The sequence below is a fragment of the Muntiacus reevesi genome, chromosome 2, assembly GCF_963930625.1.
Source record: "Muntiacus reevesi chromosome 2, mMunRee1.1, whole genome shotgun sequence".
NCBI classification, from domain to species: Eukaryota; Metazoa; Chordata; class Mammalia; order Artiodactyla; family Cervidae; genus Muntiacus; species Muntiacus reevesi.
Window position 1 is genome coordinate 122,350,202 of NC_089250.1, and position 24,091 is coordinate 122,374,292.

Below are 24,091 nucleotides of genomic sequence, written 5' to 3' on the forward strand. Positions count from 1 at the left end.
AGTAAAAGGTCTAGGAATCTCCCATATACCCCTACCCAACAGAGGCACAGCTCCCCCAAGTCAACCTCCCTGGGTGGGTTTCTTTTCCTACTTTCTTTCCCCGACTCCTAAATTGTCAGATTGTCTCTAATGAGAAAAATAAATTCTATTAGGAATGAAGAAAATACTAGAGGAAGTGAAGGCAGGAGGAAAGGCAAGAAGGAGGAGCCCTCATCCCAAAGGGAGAAGGCTGACGACTTCTTGGCCCTTTCAATTTCCAATACACCTTTTAATTGCACCGGCTGTTGGAATTCCTCACCATTTTAAGTTTGTGACATCATTTCCCCTTTCCACATACTGCTCACAGACCATTTTAATGCTTTCTCATCCCCGAAACCATCCCTCAAACACATCCCTCAAACAAATTCAAGCCAGCCTCTGATGGATGCCTCCTCAGCTCATTCTCTGCCTCCTTGCACCTTAGGCAACTTTTCCTGTAGAAGCTGAGCACCCCATGACCAGCAGCCTGGGAGCCTGGGCAAAGATTCTCTGGCTTTACCACATACACACACACTCCTTCCTGGTAATGGGGAAAATAAACTTGCAATTCCCATTTCCTGCCAGCAAGGGGCAAAATGCTGAGCCTGGGTGGGGGTCAGGCCCAAGTGTGCATCTCAGCGTCTCCAGTACCCAGAACTATAGAGGCACAGGCATTGAAGAGTGAGCGGATGCCTCTGTAAGCCCATTTTCTGGCACTCTTTGAACTTTAAATTGAGACTAGATTTTTCCAGGCAGTGATGGTGGAGTTTGTTAGTCACTCAGTTGTGTTCAACTCTTTGCAACCCCTTGAACTGTAACCCACCAAGCTTCTCTGTCCATGGAATTTTCCAGGCAAGAACAATGGTGTGGGCATCCATTCCCTTCTCCAGAGGATCTTCCTGACCCAGGGATCAAACCCAGGTCTCCTGTATTGCAGGCAGATTCTTCACCATCTGAGCCACCAGGGAAGCCCTTGGTCATAGAAGTTCATGTATCAATGCCAGGCATACATTTACAGTGGTGTTTCATTCATTGACCCCTTAGTGCTTTTATTCATTTATTTACTCTTTCACTCTGCAAATAATGCTCAGGCACAGAGTCCAGGTAGAAGCCAGAGAGCCCAGCCTACAAGCTCTATCTTGGCCAGCTCACAACCTAGCAGGTCCTTTTAGGGAGAAGTGGCCCAGTGTGGGGAAAGACAGAAGAAGATGGAAAGGGGGAGCCAGGGAGACGAGAAGCCCGGACTTTTCATAGGCTGTTCTGGAGCAGTGGGACTGCACAGATGGAGAAAGCTCCCTGTGGGACCTTGTCCGGGGACTGACTTCCAGGAGGCCTGAGGCTGTGTTTGCTTCCCTTGGCGGCCCCCGTGCTGGCACAGAGACCCAGCCTCAGGTGGCTTGTGACCTGTCAGTGCGTGTGTGTGAGCGCTCAGTCGCTTCAGTTGTGTCCAGCCCTTTGTGTCTCCATGGACTATAGCCTGCCAGGCTCCTCTGTCCATGAAATGCTCCAGTCAAGAATACTGGAGTGGGTTGCCGTGCTCTCATCCAGGGGATCTTCCTGACCCAGGGATTGAACCAGCGTCCCCTGCATTGCAGTCAGATTCTTTACCCTGTGAGCCACCTGGGAAGCCCAGACCTAACCAGGGGCTAATTTTTACAGGAAGTACAGAGGAACAAGAGTCTGGGCCTGGGGGTGAGTTACAAATGCAGAGGAAGTTGCCCACACCTATTGCCCCAGGGGCACCTCCTCTAGGCCACAGCCCTGCTTACTGCTGGGTTCTGAGATGCCTCGTTTGGGGTGGACAGCTCCTCTGCACGCACACCCATCTCTTTTCTAAGCCAGCGATGGATTGTTTTCATTTCATTCCAATTGAACTGCGGGACTATACTGGGCCCAATTTCTGATCAGCATCATTTCTCTCAGGCTTGCTCAGGGAAGACAAAATCCATTAAACTCCCGCCTGCTCCCCTATGAGAAGCGCTGAGCTCCCCATGGCAGCAAGATGGCAGCTCTGGAGGAGAGAGACTCATTTTATGTGGATCAGTGACTGGCTTATTGTAGGTGCTTAATAAATATTCAATCATAACAATCTTAATTACTGGATTACATCATGTCTGTCTTAGGGTAGGATATAAATAAATAATGCCACAATAATAATGAGGCTCTAAAGGAGGGCTGCTCGGTTTGAGTTCCCACTTAGACGCAGGCGGTTTTAATAAATTTGGGTGGATTTCATATTTCAGGAAGACATATCTGCTCACAGCAGGTAAATGTTTCTGAAGATAAGCCTTATTTAGTATTAATGCTGGCAGAACACTTCCGAGTTTACGTGTTCTTCAAGGTTTAATTCAGCTCAATGTGACACTCAGTTCTCTGAGTGTTTGAGGGTGTCCAGTGGCAAGGAGGTGGATGGGCAGGGTGTTCAGGGTCCGGCCCCCCAGCTGGCTTTTGGGGAAACATTGAGATGTGTTAGCCATCCTTCTCCAGCACACCCTAAGCCATCCCCTGCTCAGAAGGGAATTACAAACAGTCCTGGCAGGTATGACAATGATGAAGTTAGCTAGCGGCCAGCAAAAAGGCACATGCCTCGTCTGAAGGGGCAGCTCTGCAAATCCTGCCGTCCAGTGGTGCCTGACCTTCCATTTTAAAAAGAGTCAGAAATGCCACCATCACACCTGGCATCCCAAATCTCCCAGTCTTTAAAGGCTGCTAACCAATCCAAATTACTTTAGAACAAAAGCTTCCTGCAGCCTTTTGGGTCCCCTCTGGCCATAGATTGCACTAGGTGACCCTGAGGTCTGGAGCTGAGAGTAATGGGTGTGCAAGGAAGGGTGTGTGCTGGTTCCTCCAAGGCCAGGAGAGAACCAGAAAGCCCCTAGCAGACTTTTTGGGTGCCCTAGATCTGACCCCAGCTCTGTTATCTGCTGGACTCACCATATGCCTTCCACAAGTCCCCAAGACCCTGCTCCCTCTGCAGGAAAGTGGGAGATGATGAGGCTGCACCCGGAGCCCTGCTCTAAGGGCTGCACGGAGAGCCAACACCCCGTAAAACAGTGGGATAGCCCTCTGCATGCCATTCGTGCCAACAGAAGTCCAACTAGTAGATTTCCGGGTGTGTGTGTGTGCACGCTTAGTCGCTCAGTCATGTCCAACTCTTTGCAACCTCATGGGCTGCCAGGCACCTCTGTCCATGGAGATTCTCCAAGCAAGAATACCCATGAAGTTGTGCAAAATCCTCACAGCTCTCTGAATTTGGGCTGCTGGAAGCTTCTGGAAGCAGTAATAGTCTTGGAGGGTTGAGACCCAAATGTCAGATAGTGAACCTGGAGCGGACATGGTGACTTGCAGAACTGCTCATCTCAGAGTGTACAGTCTGGCTCAGTCCCAGCCTCCCAAGGCACCTGAGCCAGCTCTGGTCCCACCATGGGTATCTGCTTCCCTGACTCCTCTCTAAAACTGGACAGGAGGATGTGAGAGAACCACCTGTGGAGGAGCCAAGGGCGGGGCGGGGTCTTGACACCTTGCGTTCCCCAAAATGAAGCCAGAGCTCTAATGGGATTACAGGTACAAGAGCTGGGCAGCCCCCATGGTTGTGAGCATGCCCTCCTCAGTCTGAGGGCCCGAGGTAACCCTCTGCAGCAAAAGCAACGCCTAGACGGGGTTCTTAACACGTGCAAGGGCCCAGAAGCAGATTTTACCCCAGACATGATTATCACATCATAGCACTGGCCATCGGAGAGTGACCTCCCCAGCCCTTGGGAGAAAGTAGACAGTTCTGGACTTTCTAGAGAAACTGCCCCTGCACTGGGATATTTTTAGCTCCACCATCCCATACATCCACTCCAGGGGTGTTAACATCACCAGTGAAATTAACCACCCACCTTGGCCAATCGAAGGTGGCTCCAGCCGGGGGTGTGGGGCAGGGGAACGGAAAGTGTCTCACTAAAACTCTGGGCTCGGATTTCCCTGCAAGTTGGTCCAACCATAATCTCTTGTCAAAAGTAGTAACAGGTTTTCTTCACCCTGTGGCAAATCATCTCAATGAAAATTACACCATCATTTAAAAGAAAATAAAAGGAAAAATCAACACATGCACATATTCTGCTGACAAAGCAATATTTGTTGGTTTTAGGTATCATTTTACCTATCGTTTGGCTGTATATTATTTGAGAACTTTTTCCCCTGTAACTACATTTTTACAGTTTTAAAGTTTTTTCCCATGAACATATACACATTTTTACATTAATTATATAAACTCCATCTTTACTTGATTACTTAATGGAAACATGGAATCAAGTGAAGTTGCTCAGTTGTGTCCAACTCTTTGCTACTCCATGGACTGTAACCTACCAGGATCCTCTGTCCATGAGATTTTACAGGCAAGAGTACTGGAGTGGGTTACCATTTCCTTCTCTAGGGGATCTTGCTAACCAGGGATCGAACCTACGTCTCCGGAATTGCAGGCAGACGCTTTACCATCTGAGCCACCAGGGAAGCCACTGATTACTTAATACTCTTCCATAAATATTTTCTTCTATTTTAATGTGTTAATTTTAAAGTCTAGCCTTAGTCAATCAAACTCTAAAATTGGGCGTTTAGCTGTTTCTGATGCTTTGTGTACCTGCCAATATTTGTAGAGCTGTTGGCCTCGCTAAAGCCACTTTATATCAGATAACCCTAAGTGAGGTTACCAGACAGACTGGAGTCTGAGGGACGGGCCAGGCAGGCCCAGGTGCCACCTCCTCGGCCACGTGGTTCTAGGGACAGTCTCAGGTCTCGCCCTGCTCCCGCAGAGCCTGCCAGTGTCCTCCGGCTCCCTGCTGCGTCTCTCCTCTTCCCAGGAGCTCCCACCTCCCCCTCGGCTCACTGTGACCCTCTCATTCGCTCCTTCCTGCCCCAGGGAATTCTCTATTTTCTTAAAATTATGGAATATTTCAAATGTATACACAAGTTCAGAAGACAGTGTAACAAATGCCCAACTTCAAAAATCTTGTTTCATATACTCCAACTCATTTCTCCATACACTGCATTACTCAGAAATAAGTCCCAGATGTCATATCATTTCATTCTTAAATATTAGCATGCATGCATGCTAAGTCACTTCAGTCATATCCAACTCTTTGCAGCCCTTTGGACTGTAGCCTGCCAGGCTCCTCGGTCCATGGGATTCTCTAGGCAAGAATACTGGAATGGGTTGCCACACCCTCCTCCAGGGGATCTTCATGATCCAGGGATCAAACCGGCATCTCTTATGTCTTCTGCATTGGCAGGCAAGTACTTTACCACTAGTGCTACCTGGGAAGTATTAATGTAGATCTTACTAAATAATAAAGCTGCTTTTATCAAATACCATTTTCGTGTCTAAAATATTAGCAGTAATTCCTGAATAACATCAAATACCCAGGAAGCATTCAGATTACCCAAGGGTCTTATAAATGTTTGTTATGGAGGGTTTATTAGAACCAAGATCCAAAGAGCGTCTGAGTATGGTACTTAATCCCTGTGTCTCTCAGGTGTCTTATAATCAATGACTTCCACCTACTTTGATTTCAATGGCTTATTTGTTAAAGAAATTGGTTGCATGTCCTATAGAGTTTTCCATACCCTGGATTTTGCTGATTACTTCTTCACGGTGTCATTTAACAGTTTCCTCTGTCCCTGTTATTCCTATAATCAGGTAGTTAAATCCAGAGGTAGAGACTTGTTCTGATTTAGGTTTGTTTTTGTTTGGCAAGAGCATATCCTGGGTGTTGTGTGTTTATATAGGAATCCCTCAGGGACCATTGTCTTGATCATTATTTGTCAGGGGTTTGAAAAATGACAATCTTCTAGTTCTACCCTTCCTTCTTTATTGGGGCTTCCCAGGTGGCACTAGTGGTAAAGAATCTGCCTGCCAGTGCAGGAGATGCAAGAGGCAAGGGTTCAATCCCTGGGTCGGGAGGATCCCCTGGAGTAGGAAATGGCAACCCACTCTTCTTTGCTCATCACTTGGCTTTTTGGATTATTGGGTATAGTTCACACAGGAAAGTCGGGTGAGGCACCTGACCCTGTTCAACTTTTCAGAAGGATGAACCTGCTCCCTCCATCCTCCAAGAGGACCGTGGAGGGTTGTTTGAGTTATTCGGGTTTTGATTTGGGATTTTTTTAAGTATCATTATGAGTTCATGAGTTCAACCATACTCAGCGTTTCAATCTACCCAGGCTTTTATTTGTACTAGTGTAACCTGTTCTATCTGTTGCTGTGGGAACCTCTTCAGTTGACTCCTTGATTATTTTGATATCATCCCAGTCATCTTTCTCAGCCTGCCTGCCTTTGGTGTGACCAGAGGTTTCAGACTCTTCTTACACATTTTCTGTTAAGAGAATGTGTGTCCTTTTTAATGAGCTATCTTCAGAGACAGAAATGTTGGTAAAGATGAGAGTCATTGGTATGATGTTGGTTATTACTTTTAGGCCTTTTAAGAAATGTTTTTCTTTTTTTAAGGGAAACTGTATCTTGATTTCACACTTTTGCATATTTGATTTTATATAATTTATATTGATATCAAATAAATGTTACCAACTAACATACTTCCTAATTTGCTTTATCTATATCTATTTATATTTCTGAGAATGATTTAAGATTTTACTTTACAGTTAATTTTATGTTCAGGTACACCTGAATGTTCAGGTCCTTACGAATGTTAAAACAAACTAATGTATAAAACCATTTGAAATAATTCCCCTTAGTGAAATTATGCCCCCTACACATTAGATTCATTTGTTTCATTTTGCTCTTAATTTTTCAAGACAGCCTTTTTTAACTTTTTGGTTTAGTTTTGTTTGGTCATTAGGTAAGGTGTGCACATGGCTGCACATTGAATCTACCAAACAAGGCAGACTCTGAGACATCTAGCTCCTCCTCTCATTTGCACACCTGTGCCCTCCTGTCCCCAGAGGTAACCATTTCAGTTTAGGGTTTATTCTTAAGTTGTTTTCCTTTAATATAAGAAAATACGTATGAATGCACACACATATTCTCTCCTGTTTGGATAAATGGTAGCGACTTTCTTTTAAATTATTTAATTGGAGGCTAATTACAATATTGTAGTGATTTTTGCCATATATTGACATGAATCAGCCATGGGTGTACATGTGTTTCCCATCCTGAACCCCCCTCCCTCCCACCTCCCTCCCCATCCTATCCCTCAGGGTCATCCCAGTGCACCAGCCCCGAGCACCCTGTCTCATGCATTGAACCTGGACTGGCAATTTGTTTCACATATGATAATATGCATGTTTCAATGCTATTTTCTCTAATCATCTCACCCTCGTCTTCTCCCACAGAGTCCAAAAGACTGTTCTATACATCTGTGTCTCTTTTTCTGTTTTGCATATAGGGTTATCATTACCATCTTTCTAAATTCCATATATATGTATTAGTATACTGTATTGGTGTTTTACTTTCTGACTTACTTCACTCTGTGTAATAGGCACCAATTTCATCCACCTCATTAGAACTGATTCAAATACATTCTTCTTAATGGCTGAGTAATATTCCATTGTGTATATGTACCAGAGCTTTCTTATCCATTCGTCTGCCAATGGACATCTAGGTTGCTTCCATGTCCTAGCTATTGTAAACAGTGCTGGTAGCAGACATTTGAATGGGGAGAAAGAAGGAACCATGTAAAGTCAGAGATGAAGTGCTTCAAACAGAGTCAGCAGTTGCAAAGGTCCTGGGGCAGGATAGAATGGGAAATATAAAGCCGAGCAAGGAAGCAGGTGTGGCTGCAGCCAGAGTAAGTAGTGATCCTTACCTCACTCCTGCTCTGAGGTCAACAATTGTACTCCCCCTGTGCCAGAAGCAGATATAGGAGAAGAGCCTTCTTCTCCAGCTGCTGCTCAGAGAGAGGGGAGCAGGCAATGCCTGGGGGTGTAGGACAACAAGAGGGCTCCCTGGAGCTTTGCACTCCAACCCTGCCTTCAGATCCTCCTCCCCCACAGTCAGGCTGCTCTGTGAAACCCAGCCATCACCTCTCTGTATTATAGGGAGCAGCAGTTCTTCCAGGAAGGCCCTGCTTCCACAGCATCTTAATAATTAAGGCACCAGGGGAAAACAATGCAGTCTGGGAAGACAGGGACACCTGATTCTGAGACCGACTCTACAACCAATTACATAACTTGGGGCAAGGGATCTCTCCTCTTTGACCTTGTTCTTCATCTGGAAATAGAGATAGGCATGGCTTCCTCCCAGGGTGGTTGTGAGGATCAAAATACACACAGTATACAACACAGCTAACAAGCTTAACAGTATATTCTATTAAAACCAAAATATACAAAGTATCACCATTTCAGCACTGGTTCAATACAACAGTCAATACAGAATACTACTAAGAAGTTATTTTGTGGGGTTTTTTGGTACCGAGTCATTGAAATCCAGTGTATATTTTACACTTACAGCATTTCTCAGTTCAGACCAGCTAGGTTTCAAGCGCTCATTAGCCACATGTGGTTGGTGGCGACTAAAGCAGATGGAGTGGCTCAGGTTTGGCACACCAAGGCCAAATCCATCGGCCCCTGTTTTTGCACTGCCCTGTGAGCTAAGAATGGGCTTCCCAGGTGGTGCTAGTGGTAAAGAACCCACCATGGACAAAGGAGCCTGGTGGGCTGCAGTTCATAGGGTCTAGTAGTGGTAGTGAACTAAGAGTGGATTTTATATATCTAAAGAGGAGAGAGAATCAAAAACAGAATATTTTGTGATATGTGAAAATGACATGAAATTCAAATCTCCATGTCCATAAATAATGTTTGATTGGAATGCAACCCCACCTCCTCATCTACAAAGCATCTCTAACTGCTTTTCATGGCTGAGTAGAGCAGCCCTGACAAAGGCAGTCTGATCCACAAAACTAAAAACATACACTCTCTAGCCTTTTACAGAAAAAGTTTGCCAGCATGTGCACCAGAAGCACAGCTCCTGACCCCTCACACTCCTCCTAACTCATTTCCAGTTCTCTCCTAGCGGCTAACTTCTCAGCTGGTCACCATGATTTTATTTTAAAATCATGGTAGTATTTTAATAAAGTGGATTTACTTCATTTCACAGGAAAGGTTCTGTTTTTTTCATTTAAATCTTTCATTGCAAAGTCCTAAGCCAAGAGTCCTGAAGGAAAGGCCTCAAAGAAAGCTCCCAGACCACATAGCCCTCAACTGATTTTGATAGCCACTAATCTGGCACCCAGTTTGTCAGACAGGGGGAGCATCTCTAAGGAAGGGTCCTCAGTGACCTGGGCCAGTGGCCTGTTTCCCAGCCACGAGTTGAAAACAGGCCCTCCCAAATAAATCCAGCCCTTCTGAGCTGGGCACCATTATCACGCACCATCCCTTCACAAAGCCACTAACTCTGAGTTCCTGGTAAGGAGATCCATCTGATGAAAGGGTCTGAAGGTGAGAAGTGTCCTGCTGCAGTAACACCCCATTCTGCCATCAGCTCTGAGGACACCCATTCACTGTGCTGATACTCAGGTACAGAATCCCACAGTTAACAAATCAGTAGCCAAGGAGATGCCCTGGCCGGACTTTACTCTCTCCCCCAGAGGGAGGCAAGCAGAACAGGTGGATGGAAGGAAGTCTGTGTGTTCCCCGCACTTAGGCTTAAAGAGTGATTCGCTAGAGCAGCTAGGGTGGCTGCAAGAGACCTATTGTCTAGACAGGTCAGAGGACAAACCCTCTTCTGCATCCCCAGAGCCAACCTTAGTCATGTGGAATCCAGGACCTCTGCAAGCCTCAGTTTTCTCATCCGTAAAGAGGGCACATGAACAGTCATCACATAGGGAGAAAAGAAATCAGACAGTGCCTGCCACATAATGGGTGCTCAGCAAGTAGTGGGTCCCCCTGTCTTATCTTTCCCTAACTCTCCAGCAGGGAGCAATTCATGGTGAAAGAACAAAATGGTGCTGGGCCCTAAGACAGAGTACAGTGGGTAGTTTCATTTACATAAGGACTCAGAACGGTGCAGGCCACAGAGTAAAGGTTTTCCATGTGCACACCAACATTACTATTTTGTTGTTATACATATTGTTATTAAGCCTTGGGAAAGCACCAACTTCCTGAAGACATTTATGGAAACAACTCATAAAGAAGGCTGAGCACTGGTGAAGAGAGCTCGGACAAGCTGCTCAGCACAACCACATCTCGAGAGCAGAAGGATCAGGGGAGCTGCCTCACATTATGTGCGGAGATGTGAGCTTCAAACACCCAGAAGTGGAAACTGGCCTGAAGGACCCATTCCACACTGCCCTCCTTACCAGCTTCTCAATGTTTCTAATTAGTACAGATGAAGAACAGAGCAGATCTGTCCCCAAATTAAGTTAGCAGCATCACGCACGCCCAGACAGGAGCGAGGCCATTTTCACCCATGCTGTCAGGCAGCCAGGCAGCTCCCACGATGCTGCAGAGGTTCTGTGGAGAGTCGGAGCCAGTGACGTCACCGCAAGGAGTGGACGCACTGCACGCCGCCTGAGGACAGCTTTATTTTTGCTCTTGCAGAATGTCCAAGCAGGTCTTGTTTTTCTGGACGATGAGGGAGCCGGCTCACATAGCGTTCGTGATTCTACATTTAGAATTGTGTCTTCATTCACATTCTTTCCACGCAGCTCACAGCTCCTGGACTGGGAGAGAGTGGTCACTCTGCCTGGGCCCGTCCCCCGGAAAGATGCCAGCTCCGGCTCACGCAGACCCTGAGCTTTTGGTGGTGGAGCTTGGGCTGAGGCCTCTGGCTGCGTTTTGTGCCTGGGGTGGTCCACGCTGCTGCCCCACCAAGAGTGAGCCAGACATGGGGTCTCTGGGACAGGACAGCTGGAGGCACATTCGGAGGGAAATCAGATTCTACAGTGGTCAGCTGTGGTCGGCCTAGCTGGATGGGGTCCCAGGCCAAACTCTGAGCGCTCCTGCTCCCAGGACAGGCTTTTGCCGGGTCAACTGCGTTTTATTGTTCTGTCTCGACCCCTCCTGCTGACGTCATTGACAGAGCTGCCAGCCACTGCCCTGCCCCCAAATGTTCCCTGAACCATCCTTACGGTTCTCTTTTCCCAATCAGCCACTTCAAGCAAACACCAGCAGCACCTGCCACACAGCAAAGCTCACCACTTCTAGGATCCTAAACCAGACATGAGGTCATGTTCTCCACCTGTGAAGAATTAAAAGTAAGCTGGGCAAGAAACGTTCGGAGGAGCGGGAGGAAAGTAAGGGGCCCTGTTGAATGGTTTCAGCTCAGGTTACTAGTTCCTCAAAACAAACTCCTCCTTAAAATGGGATTTAGAAATACAACTTGTCCTAAAATCCAGAACAAAATGATTTGGGGCAAAAGCAGATAGCATACAAACTGGCTGTATATTTGTTCCAATGTCTAATTGGGGGGGGGGGGGGGGGGGTTTTAAAAACTAGAGCATCAAATCCAGGATTTCTCAGGTATTGCTGTTTTTTAAAAGCTTTTAAAAGCTCTGTTTTTTAAAAACTAAGTCAATTTGAATGCTCTTTACCGAAAGATAAGTAAACCATGGTACAGATGGTTGAAGAAGTGGCAAAAATCAGGGAAAGAAATAACAAATGAATGCCTACCATTTGAGAAGCTTTTTAATATAGAAGCATATCTGTACATGAGCTTATTTGATCTTCAACCCCACAGAGCACAGGCAATCTGTCCATCTTAGAGATGAGTAAATTGAGGCACAGGTTTTCCTAAGTGAGGCAACGGCTAAGTGATTTTTGAGGCTAAGTGATTTGGCGGAAATACAAGGGGCTAGGGCTCTAAATCCTATTTATTGTTTTGTTTGTTTTGTTTTGTTTAATGCTGGTTGATCTCTCAAATCAATTCTTTTTATCTGCCAGGTTGGCTAGCATTGATTTTGACACTCAGGGGAGGTAAGTGGGGTGGGTAGAATCAAGGGGTTCACTTTGGGTGTCCCTCAAACGATCTCTGAGTGCTGATCAGTGAGCAGGTGTCCCCACAGACACATCCTCAAAAGATAAGTTTAGAGGCTCCCAGGAGGAGGAAGGATGGGCTGGATCGTCCTGTTGGTTGGAGGTCTTGACCACTCCATCTGCAGGGCCACAAGGAGCTATTATTTGTGACTCGTTTGAACTGAAGTGCATAGACCTGTCTCCCTGGGATCCTGTCACTGGTGGGTTCGAGTCTGGAGGTGGTGCCAGGCCTTGAGTTAGGGCTGAGACTGAGGTCGCTGGCTGTGAGTAATCCACAGGGGCAGGCAGGGCAGTCCACAAATAGATTCAGAGGTACAGTGCAACACAGACTTCCAAAGAGCAGGACACCTGTCTGGGACCAGGCACTTCTGCCTCCCCAGGCCCCAGGGCAGGGGAGTGTGAGAAGGGATCTTGAAAATAAGAAAGAAATTCCTGCATTAAAACTCTTGTGCCCTCCGAGGGTCAGCTTGGGGGAAGGTAAATAGAACACCCAGGAACTGGCATGGTGTGAACAAAGGCAGGGGGGTTGGAAAAGATCTGGGGGGTCTGTGGGCAGTTTGGAGAGTAGGTGACCCCAAGTCAAGATAGGAAGTGGCCATGGGAAGTCAGACATAAGCACACCTCAGGGCTGTGGAGGGGCCTGCCCTCCAGAGATGGGGAGGGGAGCTCTAACCTGGCACCTGGGTCTTGCCAACAACCACATCTGCCATGGCCAAGCTCACCCAGTGGGTACTTACCTTACCTCTTCTTTGATTATTTCATATCCTTCAGCAACTCTCACCCTGAAACCCCAGGCTAGCCTTCCCCCAGCCTGCAGCCAGGCATGTTATTTTGCTCCAAAAGCACAGCCCAGGACGGTTCCTTACTCGAGGAATGCAGGCTGCGGTCCTCCGAGCCGATGATGAAACAGGCTATTTCTGCCCTGGGGCATCAGCAGGCCTCTGGGCGCTGGTTCCAAGGCACACACTATGGTGTTTATAGTGTTTCCCTAAACAAATGTTTTCCTTTGCATCTTGGGAGGTTTTTATTCGAATCTCAGCAGTAGAATAGTATTAAAAATCAATCTGAACAGAAGTTGGAATCCTGGGTTAGGATCCGGCTAAGAGGCAAGCAATTTCTCACTCCCCAAGTTATCTATTACCCGTGGCCGATCTGGATGTAAAAATAGCTGCTGAGGCTGTTTGTTTAATCTGACTGTTACTTGACACCACGCGGGTGTTGCAGTGGGGACTGTTTGCCTCTTCCCCACCAAGAACACCATTTGGTTTCCCCCGGCTGGGTCTCTATTTAGGTACGCTTCCCCAACTTCCAGTGTCTGGCCAGCTTCTGGTCACTGATTTTCCTCAGGTGGGCAGGTTTGTGAACATTAAGAGGTCTGGGTCTTGCATCCATTCCCCTCTATCTCTGGGCAGTTTGGCTGACAAGGGAAGAAATTTTGGCTGCTGGGCAAAGCCAGGCTGCTGGAAGAGTCAGGGTCCTGTCCGGTTCCTGGGAGGCCTGGAGAACAAGCAGCTGGGACTTGCGGAGAGCGGAAGGTAGGGTCAGATGCCGGTCTGGTTCCCTCGCAGAGGCTGGGAGGCACAAGCTCCCACGGGCCGCAAGGATGTGCGCTCTGGGCCGGCGGGGCTGGGAGGTTGCCCGCCCTGTCTCAGGGCGCTGTGCAGGGCGCTGTGAGTGGCCAGGGGCATGTCGGGGCTGAGTTCCTCTGTGTGCTGGGTGTGCTGTGGGGAGGAAGTGCTGTGTGGACCATGAGGAAACAGAGGATGTGGTATAGACGGATGTGACTTTGTCCTTCCGTGCATCTGTCAGGACACGCTGCTCCCACATGGCTGAGTGGGCACAAGTCTTGGGTGTGTCCAGGGCGCTATGTTGTCAAATGGGTGCAACCTTAAAGGTTCTAGGGTGGGAGACTGGCTCTCTTGTGTCCCCCACTGCTGGGTCAGGCAGGACCCTACTAGTTGTAACAAAGAGGACAATTGGGCATCAGGACATCTTGGCCCATGGACTCTGAGAGCATGTGTGGCTTCAACAGGGAAAGCCCCCCAGACTGTGTGTTCTTCCACACCCAGAGGTCTCCAGCCAGACTCGCACAGGTGGGCCTGCCTGAGTCTATCATCGTATCTTTTTTTCCCTCATGGAGAATTGATCCTTAAAAAGAGCAATACTGTAAAGTTAAATAGACCTTAGGAAGTTATTAAGAAGGATTTTTAACACCCCCCCCATGGATATATTGATAATGCAGAGGGCTATGCATGGGGGGTGAGGGAGGGACTATTTGAGAAATCTCTGTACTTTTCACTTAGTTGCTCAGTTTTGCTGAGAACCTAAAACTGCTCTAGAAAATAAAGGCTATTTTTAAAAAGACTGAATTATGAATCATTTCTTTCAACTTATCTAGCCCAATTATAACAAACAATATTTAGAGTAATATTTTTTAAATATAAAACCCAAAATATAGGAGTCCTGGAGAGTAGATTAACAAATATTTGTATTAAATGTGGTCTAATTTTCCAGTATTTGTGTTCCCTTTACTGCAGTGGTTGGTAAACCAAGGCTGTGGGCTGGGCACCTGGTTTTATAAATAAAGTTTTATTGGCACGCAGCCATACTCGTTCATTTACATAATGTCTTTGGCTGATTCTCACAACTGCCCCAGGCTGTGTGGCCAGAAAAAACTAAACATGTACTCTGCAGCCCTTTACAGAAAGTGTTTGCTGACCCCTCTTGTACCACTCCTTAAGATGGGCTGTTTTCGTGTGCATACAAAGAGCAGTGAACATTCTAGCTTGCCTGTGAGCTGGATCCTTCAGAAATAACGGCTGGCTCTGCAGCTCCTTGCCCCTCCACTGGGCTCGTCCTTCCCGTCTAGCTGGAACAGGAAACGTTCAGCTTGCCCCTGGGAGAATTAGCTTTGCTGTGGAATAAGGACTAGGTTGAGCAGGGCAGATTGTGCTTATCGGGATGGTTTATAAATAGACATCTCTGGGTGACCCAAGTCCAACCTGCATCTGCCCCTTGGTCTTTGAGAGGGGAACAATTGTGCCTGCTCGCTGGTGACCAGAAGCTCACTGGGATGGGAGTAACCATAGCCTGCTGGGAGGACAGGGGCTGATGGAATGCTGGGTCCTAAAAGTATAGGAACTTGGATCCCCTGGGAACCCAGGAGACAAAGGTGTGCAGAGGAGACGCGGGAAGGCCAGGTGGCCCCGAGGTCCGTGATGAAGAGTGTGTCCACCCCGATGTCTTGTCCCTGAGACTCCAACAAGTGACTTGGTGCTTTTTGCTTTTTGCTCCTGACCCTAAGGAAGACCCTTACAGAAAGGGGAAGCCCCACGTCTGGAAATAGCCCTATTCCTCCAGCCCATGCCAGAAATCTCAGTAATTGAAACCTGCCAGCCAACGGAGCCAGGCCTGGGCCATCTTCCTCCTTGGCTTTCAGGCCTTCGCTCCATCCGCCTGGGGTTACTGGAGAGATGCAAAGGGCTTTCAGAGAAGACAGCCTTATGGAGACACAAGTGCTGACATTTCCCAACAGGCTGCAATGGTCTTGGTTTTATCTCCATCTGAGGGTTTAAATCACATTTCACCAGACCCAGCCAATCTGTAGCCCTATAATGCAATCTCAAGTCTCATTTCGTCAGTTGGGAAAACCCAAAACACCTCTTAGTTTCTACTTGATCCCAGGGATTGCAGGATATGAGCTGGGGGTATGGGGAAGGAGAGGATAAGGCTCATTATAAATGCACAGATCAAGGCCCCAAAATGAAATGTGTGGAGCACTGCTGAGATATGTCACCCCCAATGTAGGTCCTACTTATCATTCTGGAACATTTCATAAAGGGGGCTGCATGAGTGAGTAATGCATGACAGCAATGTCAAGGCTGAGGCAGAGTGGGCTCTTGGCTGCCCTCGGTTCCCAGGGCTGAAGAAGGCTTGGTGCGAAGTACATTCCCTTCCAAGGTGCGGCTGTCAAGAGTGTTCACAAATGTGACTCCAAGAGGAGCCAATGGATCACGAATGGCTTTCTCCCCGGGACTTGACAGACTTCCCTTTCTCATCAAAGGAGAAAGCAACCCTTCTGGACCACAGGCCATGAAAGCAGGGAGAGAACCTTCCCCATATCCTCCATTCTCAGCTTGCCTGACACCTGGAGGCTCTAACCGAGAGAAGACTCTGCACAGTGAAGGGCTTCTGAATCCATGAAGATGCCTATGCCTGGCGTCGGTAGGAATCCATGGTTCCTTTGGGCCTCTGCACCTGGACACTGTTCCCCTGGCCTCAGTGGGTCCCTTTTGTCCCTGAGTGGTCCCTTCCCAGGTGGACTTGAGCTGCTAAGGACTTCAAGTTTGAGTTAAAAGAAGGATTTCATCTTAGCCACGTCCCATCTTAAAGCCTTTACCTGAAGCTTGACGAAGGAAGAGCAGAGGGGAAACCGAGCTTCGCTTGAACAACCAGTGCTTTCCCCACTCTCTGACCAGTCTGGTGGCCAGTTTCATGTCTCTGAGCCCTGCCTGCAATGGCTAGGTCATCTTAGAGCTTCCCCTGGGCTTGCCCTGGCCTGGGGTGGCCTGGTCACATGCAGCACTGCCAGCAATCACGGGTAGGAACTCAGACCCACTTCTAAACCCACTGGCTCATAGCTGCTTCTTGCCCACAGTGTCCCACCAAGTTCACCATAGGAATCTAGCTGTGTTACTCTGTATGCAAAATACTTACATAAATCGCCTGTTTTTTTTTTTTTTTTTTTTCCTGACTCATCTAGCATGCAAGGTTTCCTCAGATTGGTTCCAGTGATGGCTTAGGAGACACAGGCATGGCTTTCAGGGAAAACAACCGCCATACAAACACTGATGCTCTGAACGGTCAGCTGATAAGCATTCAGATGAGGGAACTGAGCAGTTGGCTCAGGCAGAGGAACCAGTCAGAGGGCAAAGGTGTGAGCTGGTTCCAAGGACAGGCAAGCTTTGGGGGCTCTGGGCAGTCACTGGCTTGCTTCTCTCTCACTTTCATGCTGGGGAAAGGCATTGTCCTCGCGACCTCGAGCCCCTAGCCCTGGCTTGGCGTAGATTGTATGGTGAGGATGGTAACGAGACGTTGACAGTTACCAGGTGTCAGCCACCTCACAGACACGAATTCATTGGGTCCTCACAAGGACCCTGGGAGGCAGGTATTACTTTCGTCTCATTTTGCAGATGAGGAAACTGAAGCAGAAAGAGGTTTTGTAATTTCCCTAGGGCCACTCACAACCAGCACAGCCAAGAACCATGCCCTAGGAGGTCTGGCCTGAGTCCACGCCCTTCGCACTGTGTTATAGCGCCCCCGTCTGGAAGGTTAGAAGTGTGGCAAGCGGCATTTACTGAGCACCTACTGGAGTCTTCACATGCCAGAGCTCACCCTGCAATCCTGCTGGCGGGTGTTTGCACCACAATGATAGATATTAATTCCTTCTGAGGGAGGTCTGTTGCAAAAAACCCAAGCTCTCTAGTGCTGTAAGCTTCCATTTACTGAATCATTATTCTGTGTAGGTCTCTTCTGGGCCCTTGACGCTTTTCCATCTCTACCCTTCACCATCACCCACAGAGGTGAGGACAGCTGCAGAGAATGAAGGGAGGCTCAGAGAGGTGGAGGGAACTTGCCCAGGTTGCACAGACCTAGGAAATGGGACATAGTCTGACTCTAATATTTCCACTCCCCTCTGCTGCGTGCTGAGGCTGGAGCCAGCTGGGTGCCTGCACACAGACTGGCAGCATATCTCCTTCCAAGCTGCCTTCAAGCAAGCACTGCCTGGAGAGACCACCCTCTTCCCACATCCTGAACCCTGCAGCTGGCACTGATCTCTGCCTGTTCTCCCCCCAAAGGCAACTGTCCCTTGGAGAGGGAAGCATTTCTGATTCATCTCTATACCCTGCATATGCACAGCCTGCCCAGAGCCAAGCCTAGAGCCAGGCAGACACAAGCCGAACCAGTCATTGACCCCCAGGCACCCCAAGTGGCCCAAGAGCATATGACTCATCAGTACAACCTCCCAAAAAGAGGTCCAACCTCCAATAGCTCAAGGCTTAGGGCAGCGGTGTTCCAAGTGTGATCCCAAGTGTCCCTGGATGCTCTAGCCCTGCCCCAACATCTTGAGAGAGCATCTCTGTGGTGGGCCCAGAAATCTGTTTAACAAGCCCTACAGGGCATTCTGAGAAGTGAGGACCACTGTCTCATGAAAGAGAAAGAGAAAAGATTCCTTGTTGATCTCAACAAGGAGAACTCCAAGAAACTGACTTTTTCCACTTCAACTCAAGTCATTGTTTTAAATAATCCTGTCGGTGTAAAGAGCACTGTTCAATTGTTTCAGAAGGATCGCCTGGATGGCAAATTCTTCGTCTCATCACTCTGAGCACTTCATAAGGAATTCTGTGAAGAAGGAGGGATGCTTGTCAGTTCCATGACTGTGTCCCCAAAGCAGACAAGTTCTCTTTCTTTCCCTGGAAGAGCTGGTCTCACAGCTGTCACTTACCAACCAGCCATTTCCCTTCTGTGTCCTAGCCTCCAGCAGGAAGTGAGGAGAAGGCCAGGGACAGTGGGGCTCTGATGTGTCTATGGGGTTGGGGAGGGGTTAGAGATTCCCAAGGGCTCTGTGGGACACCCCTCCCCCAGTCCCAATACTCATATCTTCCTGACAGTTCAGGGACCAGGAAGAGGGCACCCTGCTGGCTGCTCCTACGGGACGGCCATGTCCAGCAGTTGCCTTCTCTAGCTTTAGTAAAGCAAATGCTCTCTGGTGGGAAGAGGAGGGCATGGGAAGAGAAAGTGCTACAAGAAAGACCTCCACCCTTTCTTACCCTGGGGGGACACCATGGCAGAGGGAGACACCCACCCCATAACCTTCTCTACATTGGCTGCTCAAGGAGGGCAAAACCGCTTGGCACAGAGATTTGGGTCTGAATCCCAGCTCCGCCACTGCCTGGCTGTGTGATCTTGGGCAAGTTGCTCAACCTCTCTGATTCTTGGCTTCTTCACCTCAGATTCCTTTGACACAGGTCCAGTCTAAGTTGGCCAGTGGTTGTGACCCCTGAGAAAGATGGCAGATGTGAACTTCTTGGCAGTTAGGAGGAGCTGGGTAAGCTGTGGTGGCTCTTGCAGCTCTGCTTCTCTGCCTTTGCCACCCAGCCTGTGGCACCAATTTATAGATGGGGAAATGAAGTCTGCAGATGGTGAGGAGAACCCTGTGCCCCTCTGTCCTCTTTGTGGTTCCAGGAGCTCTTCCTGGAATTTCTCTCTGCCCAAGCCTGAGACTCCTCTCAGGGCTACTTTCCAGGGGTGTCCTCTCATATGGCCTGGCTCTCTTCCCAGGGGCTGGAGAGAGGGTGGTTGCCTGAGGGACACCCCAATCCCAGCAAACCCACACGCCTCTTCCTCTGAGAGTCTCTGAAGCAGCCTCCTCTCTGGACAAGGTTCTCCAGAGTGGAGTTACAATTACCCCTGTAACACCCACTTCATAGTCCATAGAGGCTTCCTCAAGGACCAGGCTATACCTTCCCATCAGCCCCAGGTTACAAAAACAAGGCTGAGGCTCAGATTGAGGGACGTGTTCAAAGTCTGATTCCGCAGCTCTTAAGTGAACAGTCACTTGTCCATCTACTGAAAGCCTTGCTGGGTGGCCTGCCAAAGCTGGACTCCCAGGTGGAAAGGGGTACACAGGATAGAAGACAGGGGATAGGGTGGCTGTGGGTCTTGAGATGAGCTCCAGGGAACCCTGAGGGTGAGAACCATGAGTGGGGAACTAGAGGGTGCCCAGGGGTGGGGTGGGGTGATGCCAAGCACAGTTTATCAGCCTGCATCAGAAGCTCCTGGAGGTGCCTCTTTAAATGTAGGATGCAGAGATCCTCTCCCTCTCCAGCAGCCCCAGGTTCAAGATCTGCACCACCAAGTATTAAACATCTCTGGTTTCAAGGTCTTCCTCTGTAAAAAGCAGTAATTTCTATCTCACAGAACTGCTTCCTAATTACATAATAAGTAGTAAGCAACAATATAGTATATAAAGTGCCTAGCTCATGCCAGGTGCTCTGTATATGGGGATTTCTTTTACTCATTTATTCATTTGCTTAACAAATGAATGACCCTCTGTTAGACTCAGGTGCTGTACAGAACTGGGGAGGCAGCAGTGAAGCAGAAAGGCAAGGCCTGGCTCATGGACCTACTACCCGGATGGTCTTCTCCTCTCCCCAACAGCATGAATCTGGTCAGACCCTAACAGTCACTGTGTTTGGGCCTTGGATCTCTATTTCTCCATCCAAATGAGAACCTAGCATCACGATAAGCTGGGCAACTCCAAACAGAGCCTCATCAGGAATGATCAGATTCTGGTCTAGGACAGCTTAAAAGAAAAAAAACACTACAGACTATAACTCGTTATTGAGCCCTCAAATCACTTACCAAAATTGCATGTAGTTTTTTTTTTTTTTTTTTAATGAAAGACTACTATGGAATAGGATGAAAAAAGCAGAGTGGTCCACGTAAGCAAAGTAAGTTTTGCTTGATGAATTTTCCTTGTTTTGTATAATTATATGTCTCTGAGCTGATTGTATGCTGTAACGTATATGTATTTCTTGCTGTGTGTTGAGGGAAAAACGAGTGGGAAACCTCTGCTCCTGGAACATACGCAGAGAAAGACTGTGCACATATTCCCTGTTGCCCAGTAGCCTGCATGTGGGTGAAGTTCACGGACAGGACGGCTGGGACTCACAGGACTCAGTAGGTCTTCTTCCATGTAGGTAGCGCCCGGGCTGGTGGAGGACCAGGACCTGGTGAGTCTGGTGGCTCTGAGCATCTGGAGACTCTCAAGCAGTGGCTGCCTCGGGGGCTACTTTCATAACCATTCCTTTCCTCAGCCTGCTCCAGCATACGAAGCTGCACCCCGCTGACCAGGGTGGGGGGGTGGGCAGAACTGAAGTTTTTTATTGTCCCAGTTTCACAAGTGTAGGCAGAGGTGAAGTGACTTGCCCGAAATGACACTGCTTTGGAATAGGACCTCGCCCTGGCCTCCAGCTCCTTCTGCTGCCCAGAAGAGCCTAGTCTATTCCTATCTTATGTCACTTCCTACCGTTTCCAGAATACAGGACAGGATGTTCCTGGGAAAGGTGGAAGGAAGGAAGGAATGAACGAATGAACTAACAAAGGATGCTCCAAAGGCTTTACTAATGTTCTTCTCCTTTCTTCTGTAAAGCAGTTCTCTCTCAGCCGGCAGTGATCTTGCCCCAGGGGCCTTGGCAAAGTCAGTGGTACAGAGGCTGAGAAACCCTATTTTTAATACACAGGACAGTTCATTAGCTCCATTTTACAGACAAGAAGGCTGAGGCTCACAGACTCGCTGTTAAAAAAAAAAAAAAGCCAAAGTAGTCAGCAAATGCAGAGTAGCATTGGGATCTGGCCCAGATGCCAGGTGGCCTCAGCATTTCGGTGGTCCCTGTATTTCTGGAAGAGCTGTATGCCCCCTTCTGGCAGCTGCCCTGCCCTGGCCTGGCAGTGGTGTGGCCCCTGGACTTTGGGTTGCATCTAACAAGGAGGCCAAACGGTCACTGGGCTCAGCATCAAAACCATTTCTACCAGTTTGGCCCTTTCTCATTTCTTAGCCTTTTACAGATCCATCAACCCCCCTACGCCCCCCTCTGGCAGTGGCACGTGGCTGGCATTGATCCCCCTCTCTGGGAAGGCACGAAGGAGGCAAGGGCAGTTGTTTAGGCTCAGGTCTCTTCTGCCCCTACTTTTACCTTTGATGGCAGCATAGTCACTCCTATAAAGGTAAACTGGGGCACCTCTGAGCTCACAAGAGAGCCCAGTACCCCTCACCCAAGGAGCATCTGGTCACCAAGGCTGGTCCCCCAGTGTCTGCCGAGAGCTCTCAGGGGAGCCATGCCAAAAAACGAGCCAGTGCTGGACTTGAGCTCCTTCCGGTGGAGGGGAGGGTCCAAAGACTGCACTGACTGAGTCAACCCATCTGGCCACCAAGAGCTTTAAGGAGTGATCCTCAGCAATGCCAGCCATTAGGAACGATCAGAAACAGTGCTTCTGTTAGCCTTTGTGGAGTGAGAGCCCTGCCCAAGGATATAACAGCAACTGCAAATCCGATGGGAGCCTGCAGGATTCAGAGGCTCCACAAGACCATGTTCATGCCTCGCCCCAACTCTGCCTCAGACGCCAGGTCATAGCAGAAATCAGCCATGGAAAATCAGTCAGCGTTACAAAGCAGGGCTTTTGCCCCAGAGAGCAAAACATTGCTCTGCCCGCCCTGGTCACGCAATCAGGAAACAGAAACAGAACTGAAAAGCAGGTTGCTGGAACCCAGCCCATCTCTTCGTCTTTCTCCTCCTCTCCCTGCCTCTGTGTCTTGCTTCTCTGCTTATCTCCTGCAACTGGATGCCCCCGGGTGTGTGATGCCAGGTGCTGGCACCCTCCTTTCGTGGGGAGCGCTGGTTGGATCAGACCCAATCTTCCTTGTGCCTCCAACTCCAGACATGGCCCCAGGTCTGAGCAATGCTCAGAGGCTCCTGAGGAAGCATCCCATCCAGACACAGTGGACCAGTGGCCGGAAGTGGGAGTCAGGCGCTGAGTCCCAGACAGAAAGCATCTCTGCTCCCCAGCTCTCTCCCAAGGGCAGGAGAACACCCACAGTGGCCTGTGATCTGTGGTCACAGCCAGCTCCTTGCACCTGGCAAGCCCAGGTGAGCTGGTTTCTTCAGTTACATCCATAGGATTCCCTGGACTTCTACATGCTGCAGAACTTTTAGGCCCCCTGTACACGTGATGGATTCAGGAAGGATTTAGATGCATGCCAAATAGGCACTGCTGCTGGGACCCCCAGTGCCAACCAACCATGTTCCTGGGGTTGGATGAAGCTGGCCCTGTCCTCTCCCAACACACAGAAGCCTCAGTGTTCATGTGAGAACCCTTGGTTTTCCCAGTCTAGCCCCTAGGTTGGGGTTTTATTTAAGGCAGGCTGGGCCAGGATGCAAGCAGAACCCCCTACCCTGGAGTGCCAAGAGCCACACCAGTGGACCCAAATTGTCAAATCAGGTGTGCGATGACCTGTGTGCAAATCAAAGGTGCATTTTACATGGTTAAGAGGCACTGCCCAATGGAAACCAGTCTAAAGCCGTCTAAGTGCAGCCTAGCGCCATCCCTCGGTTCATCCCAGCTCTGCAAGGAGATGGCACAGGTCAGCCCTGCCTCGGCTGGATCTTCAGCACTAGAACCCAGAGGAGTGAACAAGTACTGAGTGAATGGAAGTGGGAATAAGCTTCAAATGTGGCTTCTGAGAGTCCATGTCGACCTCTATTAGAATATAAATGATCTTGAAGTTTCTGATTTCCAAAAGTAGAAAGGAGTTATAAGGAGAGAGCGATCATTGCATTGGGAACTAGCTAGGGAGGAATCACCAAAGGCCAGACTGCAGGGCCCTGGAGCCAAAGGCAGGTGTGATCCAGCTCCAGCAATCTGTATGGGACAAGCTACCCAGGGAGCCTCAGTTTCCTGGCCATAAGGAATAAAAGAAGGCAGGAAGATGGGAGCAGTGGGCCTGTCACCCTATAGACACTTGACACATATCTACACTCCTTTCCAGCTGAGGAAGTTGATTTTACCATGTAAAACCTAGGACATAGGCAAGGACATTCCTCTGAAACAGGAAGACTGCTGGAAAATACACAGAGAGGTCAAGAGCTTGCCCCAAGAATGACCAGCAGGGCACCTGCCCAGTGTGAAGTGGTGGAGGCTGTGTGTACAACATCTGTGCATTCACAAGCTGGAAAAAGTCAACTGTCATGGTTCACTACACCGAACTGCTCCTCAAGGCAACCCCAAGTCAGTGTCTCAAAAAACCACCCAGAAAGATCGAGAAGAATCAATTCCTATCTGTTAGGGCCTTCTGGGTGTGATAAAGCCAACCCCTGTCATTTCCACTGGCTTCCTGCTTCCTCCTTTACTGAAAAGCGAAAACACCATTCAATTAAGGTAATTAAATCCACCCAAAGAGCTCAAGCTCAAAAACCACACTACAGGCAAGTGGTCAAACCCAGCAGCCAAGCAAACCCCAGCGGCTTCCTGTGCAAACACGGGAGGAACA

At 48.7% G+C, this 24,091-nt stretch overlaps 1 protein-coding gene across 4 annotated transcripts in view; it reads left to right on the forward strand.

Moving 5' to 3' along the window:
* Positions 1 to 24,091, forward strand: part of C2H10orf71 (chromosome 2 C10orf71 homolog) — a 51,608-nt gene that overhangs the window by 12,396 nt on the left and 15,121 nt on the right. The window contains exons 2-3 of one of the 4 annotated variants that reach the window (XM_065922768.1): positions 11,099 to 11,204; positions 11,890 to 11,922. The gene's annotated coding sequence lies outside the window, so the exon portion shown is untranslated. Of the gene's footprint in view, positions 1 to 11,098; positions 11,205 to 11,889; positions 11,923 to 13,239; positions 13,518 to 20,668; positions 20,778 to 24,091 lie in introns of those variants that run through there. The other 3 variants (XM_065922767.1, XM_065922766.1, XM_065922769.1) reach the window with 3 other exon arrangements.